Source organism: Heteronotia binoei, chromosome 9 (genome assembly GCF_032191835.1).
Source record: "Heteronotia binoei isolate CCM8104 ecotype False Entrance Well chromosome 9, APGP_CSIRO_Hbin_v1, whole genome shotgun sequence".
NCBI lineage: Eukaryota > Metazoa > Chordata > Lepidosauria > Squamata > Gekkonidae > Heteronotia > Heteronotia binoei.
In genome coordinates this window covers 34,397,835-34,410,788 of record NC_083231.1, presented here as the reverse complement: position 1 = coordinate 34,410,788, position 12,954 = coordinate 34,397,835, and positions in this window count along the sequence as shown.

Genomic DNA, 12,954 nt, shown 5'->3' with positions numbered 1-12,954 from the left:
CTAGAAATAGCAGCTCTCCAGCAGCCCTGGCCCCACTCAATGCACAGCAGCCAAGAAGGTCAGAACGCCTGCTCCGGCTGCAACGCCACTGAGGATGTTCTCCGCAGCTGAGAACGAAACGTCTGGAAGGAAAACTTTCTCCAGTAGAACACGGCACTTGAGCCCGAAAGACTCTACAAACCCTAAAGGTTAAAACGCTTGGGGCTTTTTAGCTTGGAGAAATGTCAACTGCGGGGTGACATGATAGAGGTTTACAAGATAATGCATGGGGTGGAGAAAGTAGAGAAATAAGTACTTTTCTCCCTTTCTCACAATACAAGAACTCGTGGGCATTCGATGAAATTGCTGAGCAGACAGGTTAAAACGGATAAAAGGAAGTACTTCTTCACCCAAAGGGTGATTAACTTGTGGAATTCACTGCCACAGGAGGTGATGGTGGCTACAAGCATAGACAGCTTCAAGAGGGGGTTAGATAAAAATATGGAGCAGAGGTCCATCAGTGGCTATTAGTCACAGTATGTATATATGTGTGTGTGTATAATTTTTGGGGGGCCACTGTGTGACACAGAGTGTTGGACTGGATGGGCCATTGGCCTGATCCAACATGGCTTCTCTTATGTTCTTAAACCTGGTTCTCCCAGATAAAAGTCCGCACAGTTAACCACTACACCAAACTGACTCTCCAATGTGATGGCTTGTTTCAGACACAACCTCAGCATCACACAGAAGTCTCAGAGTACCTGCCAATTAACCCTACCTCTCTTGAGCAAAACACCCTGTTTCTGCCAGCTAGTTAATCAGTTTTACAACCAGGCCTATATAATTGAGAACACCCTGACCTCAAAGAGAGCATGGAGCAAGCCCCAAAAACTTCATGCTTGCCCAATCTGGCAACCCCCTCCACCAAATTCCTGCTCAGTGCTACTATAGTGACCACCTAATCCTGTGCTGGCTATAGAGAGGGATGGTGAGTAAGCCACAACAAAAACGCTGAAGGCAGTCTGGGTAAAGCAGCCTGCTGCCCTCTCCTAATTGGCTAACCAGATTTCTGTTTACCAGTTACATCCTGTGCCTCATTTGAAATCACTGAAAGTGGCGCACAGGGTCAAAAGCTTGGGGGTTCTACTGGAGCTTTCATTGTCAATGGAGGCCCAGATAGCGGCCACTGCCAAACCCGTGTTTTTCCATCTTAGACGGGTGAGGCAGCTGGTGCCCTTCCTGGAGCATCATGACTTGGCAGCAGTGATCCATGCAACGGTCACCTCGAGACTGGATTACTGTAATGCCCTCTACATGGGGCTGCTTCTGCGCCAAACCTGGAAGTTGCAGCTGGTGCGGAACGCAGCGGCTAGGCTGTTATTAGGGAGCACATACAGCTGCACGAAGCTGCACTGGCTGCCAGTTGTATACCGGGTTCGTTACAAAGTGCTGGTCATTACCTTTAAAGCCCTATATGGTCGAGAGCCTGCCTACCTTAGGGACTGTCTCTCCCCATATGAGCCCCAGAGAGTACTGAGATCAGGGAGAAAGAACTGGTTGACAATCCCTGGGCTGAAGGAGGCCAAATTGAGGAGCACATGAGAACGGGCCTTTTCGATCGTAGCTCCACATTGGTGGAATCAACTTCCGGATGAAGTGCGGGCCCTGCGGAGTCTTGATCAATTCCACAGGGCCTGCAAAACTACTCTTTTTAAGATGGCCTTCACTTAAATATAGATCTAAGATAGACCTGCTGTAGACGTATCCAGCCACTAAACTCACTGAAGAAAACCTGAGATGTAGCGCCAAAAATGTTAATTTTAATAGTAATGATGGTTTTAAATGATGGTTTTTATTTAATGTATTATTTATTAAATGGTACTGATGTTTTATTGTAAACCGAAATTTACATGTTGTGAGCCGCCCTGAGCCTGCTTCAGCAGGGAGGGCGGGATATAAATAAAATGTATTATTATTATTATTATTATTATGACTGGTGCAAATTGATCCACAGCATGATCTGCTGTGAATGTCTCATCTCCTGATAACTTGCTCACTTTTACATCAGTGGTACCACCACTTTATAGAAGAAGTCATTGGATTTATATTCCGCCCTTCACTTAAGAGTCTCAGAGCGGCTCACAATCTCCTTTATCTCCCTCCTCCAGAACAGACACCCTGTGAGGTGGGTGGGGCTGAGAGGACTCTCACAGCAGCTGCCCTTTCAAGGACAACCTCTGCCAGAGCTATGGCTGACCCAAGGCCATGCCAGCAGGTGCAAGTGGAGGAGTGGGGAATCAAACCTGGTTCTCCCAGATAAGAGTCCACACACTTAACCACTACACCAAACTGGCACTACACCAAACTGGCACTACACCAAACATGGCGTATTTATGTCAATAAGCCATGTGTGCCATCTTCCTCCTATATAAAAAAAGAAGAAGTAAAACTCCCATTCACTATATTGGAGCAGAACTGCAACCTCTACCATCTGATGTGGAGTTCAGGGCCTGCTTATTTGACCCATTGCTTTTGGAAATAGTCACTCCAAATTCTGATGAGTCCACATGTTAAGGTGAATCAGAGCTGAAAGAGAAGTCACCAGCAATCTTCTGTGAGACCAAGAGCTTGGCTCTTTCCTGTTTTTTAAATCTGAGTTCAAGCAACCATGTCAAGCAGGGTTATACTTATTATCTCTGATAGCTGGTGTCTCTATAGTTCATAAAGAGAAGCAGTGACCTAAGAATGACTCAAATGAGGGAGAAATACCCTGCAATTTGTTCATGAAAACGGGTGAAATCCAGGGTGATGGTGCAATTCTAAGAATATTTTTATGGTAGTAATCCCCATCTACTAAAATGGGACTTTCTTCTGTATATACTTTAATAGCAGGCTTACCATTTGTCCTGTGTCAGCAGGCGGTCTCCTGCTCCTGCTGTCAGTCCACTGCCCTCAATAATTTGAGCAATGGGAGGGGGGAAAACTTGGTGGGGAAATGGTGGCAGTAGTGACACTAGGAATTTCACTCAGTCTCCACGGTAAAGGCCATAGAGATTGGGAGGATTCACATAGCATCAACTGGAAGTGATGACACTTTTTAATGACTATGGGTAATTTCTAATGCATCAGTTCCACTTTGGAAGCATGGTCACCTTCATTCCAAACCCAAAGGGATATTTGAATAGAGAATATTTTGGAAGCATCCATGAACTAAGCATGTCATACAAGGGAATGAAAAAGTTCTGGTGCTTCCAGTTATAAAATATGAGTCTGAAGTATAAGACACAGAAGATTCCTCCTGAAGCCTAAACTGTAGCTGAAGCACATGGAGGGATGTAAAACTTCCCTGTCACATTAGACCAAAAATATCCCATTATCTCAACATTTACACTTTGGATAATTACAGTTCCGGTTGGTCTGACTTTGATTTTGTAGAGATCTATGTTCTGAAATATCAGAAAGCAGCCACTGCTTTTGCTGTTTGAACACAAATAAATTGGTTCTATTTTAAATGTCAATATTCAAAGAAAAATGTGCAGGCCCCAATTTCAACATTAGCCATGCTTCAGTCCCATTGAAATTGAGGCAGCAATCCTAAAAACACTTTCCTGAGAGTAAACCCCATTGATTAAAACGGAATTTAGTTCTGAGGAGATCTGACTAGGATTGGTCCCCCACCCCTACACTTAAGTCAGTGATGACTAATTAGTCCTAGTGAGTTACAGCGAGACTTTATTGCAATCAACTGCAGATTCATGTAAGTATCCATGTTGGTTTGAAACTGCAGAACAAAGTTTGAAAGCTCATACCTTAAATAAAAGGTATGGTCTTAAAGGTGCCACTGGACTCAAACAATTAACTTTAGTTATGTTAAAACTATCAAAATACTTGCATCTTGCCTGACTTGATACTTTAAACAAGGGATGTTTGACCTTCAAGATGTATTTTATAAAGCTATAACTTTTTCTTTAAGTATCCAAGAAAAATATTTCAACTGTGTGTGTGCAGCTGTTGGAGAGTTTTGAGATTAGTAATGGATTCTGATATGTGGGTTGTGGATGTACCCTAGGCCTGGCTATCAAAAGAGATATTCTGTGGGACATGAAGTCACTGCCAAGTAGTTTACCAAATGTTCATGAATCCATCGCTGGAAAGAAATGTTCTAGTTGATAATTGGAGTTTGTAGCTCTTTTTTTGAGCTGGAGGGGGTATGTAATGGGGGTAAAATTGGAATGAAATATTGTTACACACAAAAGAAGACATCTTTAGCCACAATGACAAATATACACCAAAGACAAACCAGGCATGAATGCCAGTATAGGCACAGCACAGCTCCTGTCTAGCAACCATCCATTTTAGTTGGTCTTATGTAGCACCCAAATTACAAACACACTCCCCTAGGAACTAGATTTGATCTCTGCAGCTCTAAGAGAAGCTGAAGTGGAGTAACTTCTGTATTTTCCTTAGCTGCAAGTAGAATTATATTTAGAAGGAAATAGAAGTATATTTCCTTACATTATTGGAAAAATGGGCACATGATTGCCTGTCTTTACTTTGTTGTTGAGATGTGAAAGCTTGACATAACTAAATGACAGAAACTAAATAGCAGTTCTGAGCCACATGATAAAGACTTAAATACTTTTTTTCTGTTGCAAAGAAAAGCTATTAAATTGAACACTGGCTCTTTTTATAAAAAAAATCTGAAAAGGATTTCTAGAAAGGAATGAGTGTGCAGGAGAATAATATTGTAGTCCCTCTTTGAAAAGGCAGACAATTCCAGCTCTAGGAGTGTGGAGGGGGTATTATGAAATAACACTTCACCTACAGGTATCTGAGTGGGGGAGAAATAAAACTTCAGAAAGCATGTTTTCCATTTGCACTCTGTGAATGCTCAGAACTAGTCTGCTGAGATGTTTAAGTATTTGTACCCCACTTCTCTCTCCTACTAGTTTCAAACAGCAAAACAGACTCATAATATAAGCAAACAAAGCAAAGCAAAAAAACCCAAAACAAAACCACAATCCTTGATTGAATTGGGACCAACAGCAGTCCAGCTGCGAAAGGCTGAAGATCAAGTTTTTTCTATCCAGCCTTCAGTCTTCCAAGTTATTTGTGATAATCAGTGGTCATTTTGTAGAAAAATAGGTGGTAGAGCTCATCCATGGATTGTTATGCAGCTGCACATAATATTCAATGGACAAGGAGGTGGAACTCTCAGAAGGAGGAGGTGGAACTCTCAGAAAGGTTCAGGAGCTGCGCTCCTGTGAGCTCCCACTGCATCTGAGGCCTGGTGATAATACATTATTCCAGGGCTTTTTTTTTTGTAGCAGGAACTCTTTTGCATATTAGGCCACACACCCCTGATGTAGCCAATCCTCCAAGAGCTTACAGAAGGCTCTGTAAGAAGAGCCCTGTAAGATCTTGGCAGATTGGCTACATCGGGGTGTGTGTGGCCTAATATGCAAAGGAGTTCCTGCTACAAAAAAACCCCTGAATTATTCTCTCATACCACCTTTGATCTTCACCACTGTTCCTTGCAAAGTGAGAATGGCAGCGCTACTGGGGTAGAAGACCCTTTGACAGTTTCAGGAGCCCACGGAAAGTCTGCCTCCTTCAATTTCTCAATCCAGCCTGCACAGATACCAGCTCCCCCAGAGCACTACTATCCATGTTTATCTTGTATACTTCACCAGATAGCTTTGGGAAATGGCTTTGGGAAACATGCTTCTTTCAAATCAAATTACAAAATGTTTTGTGAAAATGGGTCCTACAGGCAAAATAGCTAGCTAGCTAGACAGACAGACAGATAGAGAGATACACACACACAGAGTGTTCCAGTGTTTTAATTTAATTAGCATGAATATGGGAGGGATTCTTTCTTTTCTCCTTTTTCTTTCAGTTTTCCAGAGCAAGGCTATTTTCTTCAGCATTCTTGTATTCTGTCTAAGTCAAATCACAAGCAACATTTCCCCTGAAGTTCAGAAGACGGTTCCCAACAGATTTTGTGTGTGATTTAGCATGCCATCCTTGTAAAAATGGAAATTACAGCCAGTAGGTTAAAAACATTAGGGAATATGAATAAAAATACTGGACAGAAGGAACAAAAAAAAAATCACAAAACATGAAGGTCACTTAGAGGATTTCCCTTATAAACCATGCCATATTTTAGGGGTTATTGACCGCAATTGAACTCTGTTTATGCAACGCGATGATGGTGATAATAACTAGTATCTCCAGGTGATCATGTGCATCCCCATCCACATGAACAGTTCAATGGGATTTAAAGAAGCATTGTGACGCAGATCCTGTACATAGCCAGTCTGGTAAAGGGAAAGCTGTTGTGTATACTCCAAACGGGACTGTAGCATCTGTCTTTAGATATTCCATTGTGTCTGAAAGTCACAACCTACTCAACTACTTTAGGAGATGCTCAAGGGCTTGGGGGGCACCTAGCAGAACATCTAGTTTATTTTTCCTTTGAGCAGTAGCCCTTTGAGGTTCATATTGCTAAGAAGACTCTGATTCACCCGACGGAATAGAACAGACACAAATCCAGGATTAATCTTTGCAAATCTAATGATTCCCAGGACATGTTGTGAATGCATGCTTAGCAGAGTTCTATTAACAAAGGAAATGTATTGCTATTTTACTTAAACATACTTTATTTTAGAAACAGCCATTAGGCTTGGATAACATCTGTACACAAGGACTGTCAGATTGTGAAATGGCAGTCTTTCTGTTGTGGAACGTTTTCAGAATTGTAATGGAGGTCCCTGACTCTCATAGAGGGCTCCAAGTAAAAAGCTGCCTGTATTGTTTCCTTAAGCAACCACTACCACCACCACCAAGGAAAGAGTTATTTTCAGGATCTATACCTGCCCACTGCATTCCTTAGGTTTGGGGTTTTTTGGGGGGAGTAATAATGTTCCAAGTATTAGAATTATTAATACATTACAATTATTAACACTCCATTGTGCTTTACTACTGCCATCCATATGACTGGCACAAAAAACCATTTTTCTCCTCCACATTTGTAGTGAGTATCCAGAAGAAGTGTGTTTCCTAGCAGAGAACGCAACCATCAAGATTATTGCTTTAAATTACACCAGAGGATAGGGATTACTGAATATCATTGATCCTGTCTCTGCAAAGGAAAACTAATTTAAGCTTCGTAAGAAGAGCACATATCTTCCATATTGTCTCCTTTTGTATTGTTCAGTCCACCAATTAAAAGCTTTGTCCCAAAATCTCTGTGCCCTTACCCTGCAGAGGTGAAGTGGATAGTGAATAGTGACCAGAGACAAGGCTTTTTCTGTGGTGGCACCTCACCTTTGGAATGCCCTCCCCTTTGAGGGTCAACTGGTGTCTACTTTATCATTCTTTTTTACTCATGCCTTTAACTGAAAAGTTTTATAATTTAAAAGTTGCTTTAAAGCTCTGCTTTAAAGGGCACTTTAGACTGTGCTGACTGTTGGTTTATATTTGTCCTTTCTTCTTTCTTTGTGGGTTGTGTCTCCCCTCTTTTTGACCATGAGGTGACCACAGTCCAAAATTAAGGACTGAGCAGTAACTGTTGTTTTCACCGCTCATTTATTAGATTGCTGTTGCTTTAAAGTTTTCAAAAATTTTAAATGTTTTATCATATTGTATATTGTCTAGGGCTCTGCAGCATACAACTTTGACAGAGATTTTGACATATTAAGTGACCTTGAGTAAATAGTCCATGTGAAATGTATGCTCTATTCTCAATAATCTCATATTCCAGTTCATACAGGATGAGTGATTGCTAGCAATTAAGAGGAAAACATTGAAAACTGCAAAAGTACATAATTAGATCAATATTTGTAGTTTCAACAAATACTTTTCTGCTCCATAGAATTCTGCATGAATTGACAAAGCAAATTCTGTGGAACAGAATTTTTCTGTTAGCTATGATCATTATGTGTCTTCACCTACACTGATCTGGGAAAAGTTGTATTATGTTTGTGGGAGAAAATATCTTATCCCCCCCCCCCCCACACACACAAATAAATAACAAAACTAGCATGCTAACAGCTTTGGGAGGTGGCTTGGCTTTGAAGTCCCACAAATACAAAGATTTTTCTATACTGAATTTTGAAACATGACTGGTTTTACAGTGCAAAAAGCTGACAGCTGTATAAATTTAGAAAACACTTTACACAGTTTCATATAGTTATTTTTATTGGCTTGCTATTGTGGATCTAAGAGAGCAGGAAAGAGACTGAAATTGTTCCACATAGAGATCTAAAAATAGATTAAACTCTAGGCAGTTTAGCAAACTGCAGATCTATTCCTTTACGACACTTGGGCCACCCTCATTAAATGTACAATAGACTATTGAACATCTCTTTTAGAGTTATTAATCTAGAATTAGGCTAGAATTTGGGAATGTACCCAACATTACTTTAAATGTAGGAATTATGTCCATGATTATGTACTTTCTAACTTTAAAAATCTACCCATAGAAGTTTTCTTCCTCTTCAGATCAGTACTGCAGTTTATAATTCTCATTCATATATAAGGACAGACATTTATTGCTATTAGGCAACAGCATTGGATACTAATATATTTTCTTAGCCAATTCAAGACATTACTGTTGGCCAATGAACTTTTACATGGTATCTCAAGGAAGAAGAAGAAGATGATGATATTGGATTTATATCCCGCCCTCCACTCCGAAGAGTCTCAGAGCAGCTCACAATCTCCTTTACCTTCCTCCCCCACAACAGACACCCTGTGAGGTGGGTGGGGCTAAGAGAGCTCTTACAGCAGCTGCCCTTTCAAGGACAACCTCTGCCAGGGCTATGGCTGACCCAAGGCCATTCCAGCAGGTGCAAGTGGAGGAGTGGGGAATCAAACCCGGTTCTCCCAGATAAGAGTCCACACACTTAACCACTACACCAAACTGGCTCCCAAGGACATTCTGCTCCCAAGGAACCTCTCCCAAATCCAAAAAAACCAACCAGAACAGAACAAAGTTTGAGTCCCGTGGCATTTTTGAGACCAACAAAGTTGCATTCAAGGAATAAGCTTTTGTGTTTATGCACACTTCTTCTCTGCCTATGCATAATGGTTGAAGAAGTTTTATTTCACTGTATCTGAAGAAGAATGCATGCACACAGACATTTATACCTTAAATAAAACTTTGTTGGTCTTCAAGGACTCAATCTGTTGCTTCAGATCAATATGGCTACCCACTTTAAACTACCAGTAAAGAACTTATTTAACAATGCTATCCTAAGCAGAGTTTCAGTAACCCAAGCCCACTGATTTCAATAGACTTATCAGGATATAACAAGGCTGGCAATGTCAATGTGAGATTGACAGTCTTGTGGAATGTCTTTCTCACCCCAGTTCTTTAAAACTGACAAGGGTGGGTTGTCAGGTCACTCTCCTTACTGGCATTCTGCAGAATAATAAAAATGTCACTATTTCAACTGGCCTTTGGAAACTAAACTTGATTTATATGGTTGATTCTGCTGTCTTTTTGCTGTCAGGGATATATTGCACTGTTTATCCACTGTTAGAATTTTGACATTTGTTTTATAGTTATTATTTTAGATTGCTACTTGAGATTATTTTTAAGAGTTCTTTTCAATAATTCTATACCTTTTCCTGTGCTTCTTTAATGATAATAAAACAAAACAAAACAATAGGAAACATAATCCTGCATCTCTCTATATGTTGCCTACTTCTATATGCCTGAATAATTCTGGTATAGTACTGCCATACGTACAGTCAAAGTAGTTAAGCAATGGAGAAAGGGTAATGAATAATTTGAAGCATAGAGGGAGGAAGATTAGGGCAGTCCTTAGATGGATGTAACTCTGTTTATGAGTGAGCTGTGATCAGGGATGGTCCATCCACTAGGCAGCCTCAAGCAATTGCTTAGGCTGCCAGAGATATGGGGAAGTGCTGATCAGCCCCACACTTCCCCATCCAGTTCTACTGTAGCAAGCAGTAGTCTGAAAGGAGCTCCTCGCCCCAGTGAGTGGCTGTGGGACTGTTTTGCTCTCCACCTCCCTTCACTGGGGGGATGTGGAGGCAGAACCCATGGCCCCTTCCTTTGACTCTACATTGTTGGAGGAGGAGGAGGAGGATGGGTGGTGGCTTTCTCTCTGTCCCAGTAGTAGGAAGTGGAGGGTAAGAAAGGCTGTCATTGTCATGCGATGCCTCTGAAAAATTGTTGTCGTTGTCCTCCTCCTCCTCTTCCTGTCTTACAAAATTCTCTCACAGCCTTTCCTGCTAGCTAATCCTCTTTCTGTGATTTCAGGAGGCCACGGATCTCTGTTATGTTGCTCACAAGGCTACACTGTTCATAGATGAAGAACTTTCCCTTTCTTCTCAAACATATTTCTTTCCCCTTTCTCCTCAAAAATATCTCTCCTTTCTGCTGCCTTGAAAGTTTATCATTCCTTTTTCCTCAGCAATTGTCCTCCACCAGGACAATAAAACTTTCCTGATCAAATGTATTTGGGGCACAATCCCAAAGGGTTGCACTGATTTTTTGGCATTGCTATAATATAGTATTCATCAGGATTTCAGAATTTTATATATATCTTGGGTAGACTTACTCGGTGTGACACTTGCTCCTAAAATTCAGTTTTAGCAAATGCATCAGTATGCAAAGCCATTCCAAAACCCACTCCTTCTGCATCAGTAAATTTGAAGGGCGGGGTTTCCCCCAATAAACTGAGGTTGCCTCTGACAAATTGTAGGTAAGAAACTGTACATACATACCTATAAACAATGCCATCTTAAGAACACTTTCCTGAAAGTAAGCCCTGTTGAATAGACCTGAGTAGGATATTCTGTAGACCTATTGAAGTTTGAACACAAAGTTATCAGTGTCCAGTTCCATCAGTTTCCTAGTTTAAAAAAGACACATGCCCACATTTGGACCAGAGTTTGTGCCAACCTAGGCATTCTTGTGTACAATGTGTTCTCTCTTTCTCTGTGTTGGGGGGTGGGTCTGCCTGAGCACACTGATCACATTGAAACTACCATATGCTGAATCAGACCACTGATCAGTACTGTCTTCTCAGAATGGCAGGGTCTCAGGTAGAGGTTTTTCACTTCTCCTACTGCCTGGTCCTTCAGCATGCAAAGCAAAGCTTCTTCCCCTGAGCTATGGCCCTACTGCCTCACGCATTTGAGAAGTCTGTGACTTTGAAGCCCAGTTTAAGCAGTATGTATTCTGCACCTATGCCATGGAAAAGCCCTTTGTGGCACTGATGCCACGTACAGGAAGCACAACATTTAAAAGTTCCTCTCAACAGGTACAGCTGCCAGCACTCATTGCTGCTATTCATCAACACTTCCCACTGCCATCACGTTTTTAATTGTCTGAAAGTTGAGCCAATTAGTGCTCCGAGAATAACCATTTAGCCATCGGTGTAGCTCTATGAAAACAAATGCATAAATAACCAGAGATATCATAACAGGGGCTGAGAGTATTGCTCAGCTTAGCAGTGCAGTCGTCAGTTGTAAAATAAATACTCCATTTATGTCCACGGCTGTTTTAAATAGCCAGCCCATTTTAATACCGGCATCTTGGGATGGGATGTGTTTTTATAAGAGAGAAACCTGCCCTATGGAGAGGCAGTGGCACAGCCAAGGAAATAAAGGAAAATATTCTCTTCGGAATCTTACCATTATATCATACCAGACAGCATTATCATAGTGCTGTTTTGCTCTGCACACCAATTACCTTTAATATTGAGTATATTAAATTGCATTCAGCAAATTCCAAAAGATAAGCCCGGATTCAATTATTGCCTCCATTAACTTGGCATATGCGCCTTAGATTGTGCAGATTTTTAGTTCGTGGCAAACAGCTTGCAATGCTCTTCATGTCAAAACAAAACATTAAAAACACTTCCTTGTGTCCTGGGGTGAATGTGCTGTTCTTCTGGAAGCTCAGAGTTAGAAAAACAATGTAATCCTTGAGCGAATATTAATGTCTTCTTATGTTGTGCCCACATTTCTTAGAGGAACTCTACATTTTATGGCTCTGGCTTTGGGCATATTATAAAGAAAACAGAAGCATGAAAGGCCTGTAGTTGGTTATGATTTTTCTCAGCATGAAAGAGGGATGCCTTTGGTATTTTTTTGAAGACTCATACTCAGAAGTAGGCAAAAAGTACACCTCAGTGGAGGCTCATTAGAACCTCTTTCTTTCAGAGAAAAACATTAGCAAATCTGTAAATATGACTCATTTTTATAACAAAAAGGGCCCAATCTAGTTAAAGGGTTGCAATTAAGAGCCAATTTACATATGAAGCCTTATCTGTGGATCTGCTTATTTTCGTGTGGAAAGACAGGGCTTGCAAATGCTTGTGATTTTTTTAAAGCTGTGTTTCAAATAATGACATCTCTGTTCCTCCTTCAGGAGAACATCTCTGTTATGGATGCCAACCTCCAGGTGGTAGCTGGAGATCTTCTGCTATTACAACTGATCTTCAGGTGACGGATCAGTTCACCTCAAGAAAATGGTCACTGTAGAAGGGGAACTCTATGACATTGTACCCCATTGAATCCCTTCCACTCCTCAAAACCCTACCTTTCTCAGACTGCACCTCAAAATCTCCAGGTATTTCCCAATCCAGATGTGGCCTGATTAAGATGGTTTATGGCAAGACAAGAAAGGTTCCACACTGGGTGTGTGGTCCTGCTTTGGTGCTACTAGCTATACTGTTTCTAGGTTACAAAACAGAGACCAGCAGAACAACTAGTAGTTCAAATAGTTTTTAATCTAAGGAACAGCTCCCATCACTTTATGCAAGCACTCTCAACTAGCTAAACTACCTCTTGAATGCATGACCTTTGGGATGATCTTGGAGAAGGTAGAGAAAGAAGTACTTTTCTCCATTTCCCACAATACAAGAACTCGTGGGCATTCAATGAAATTGCTGAGCAGTCGAGTTAGAATGGATAAAAGGAGGTACTTCTTCA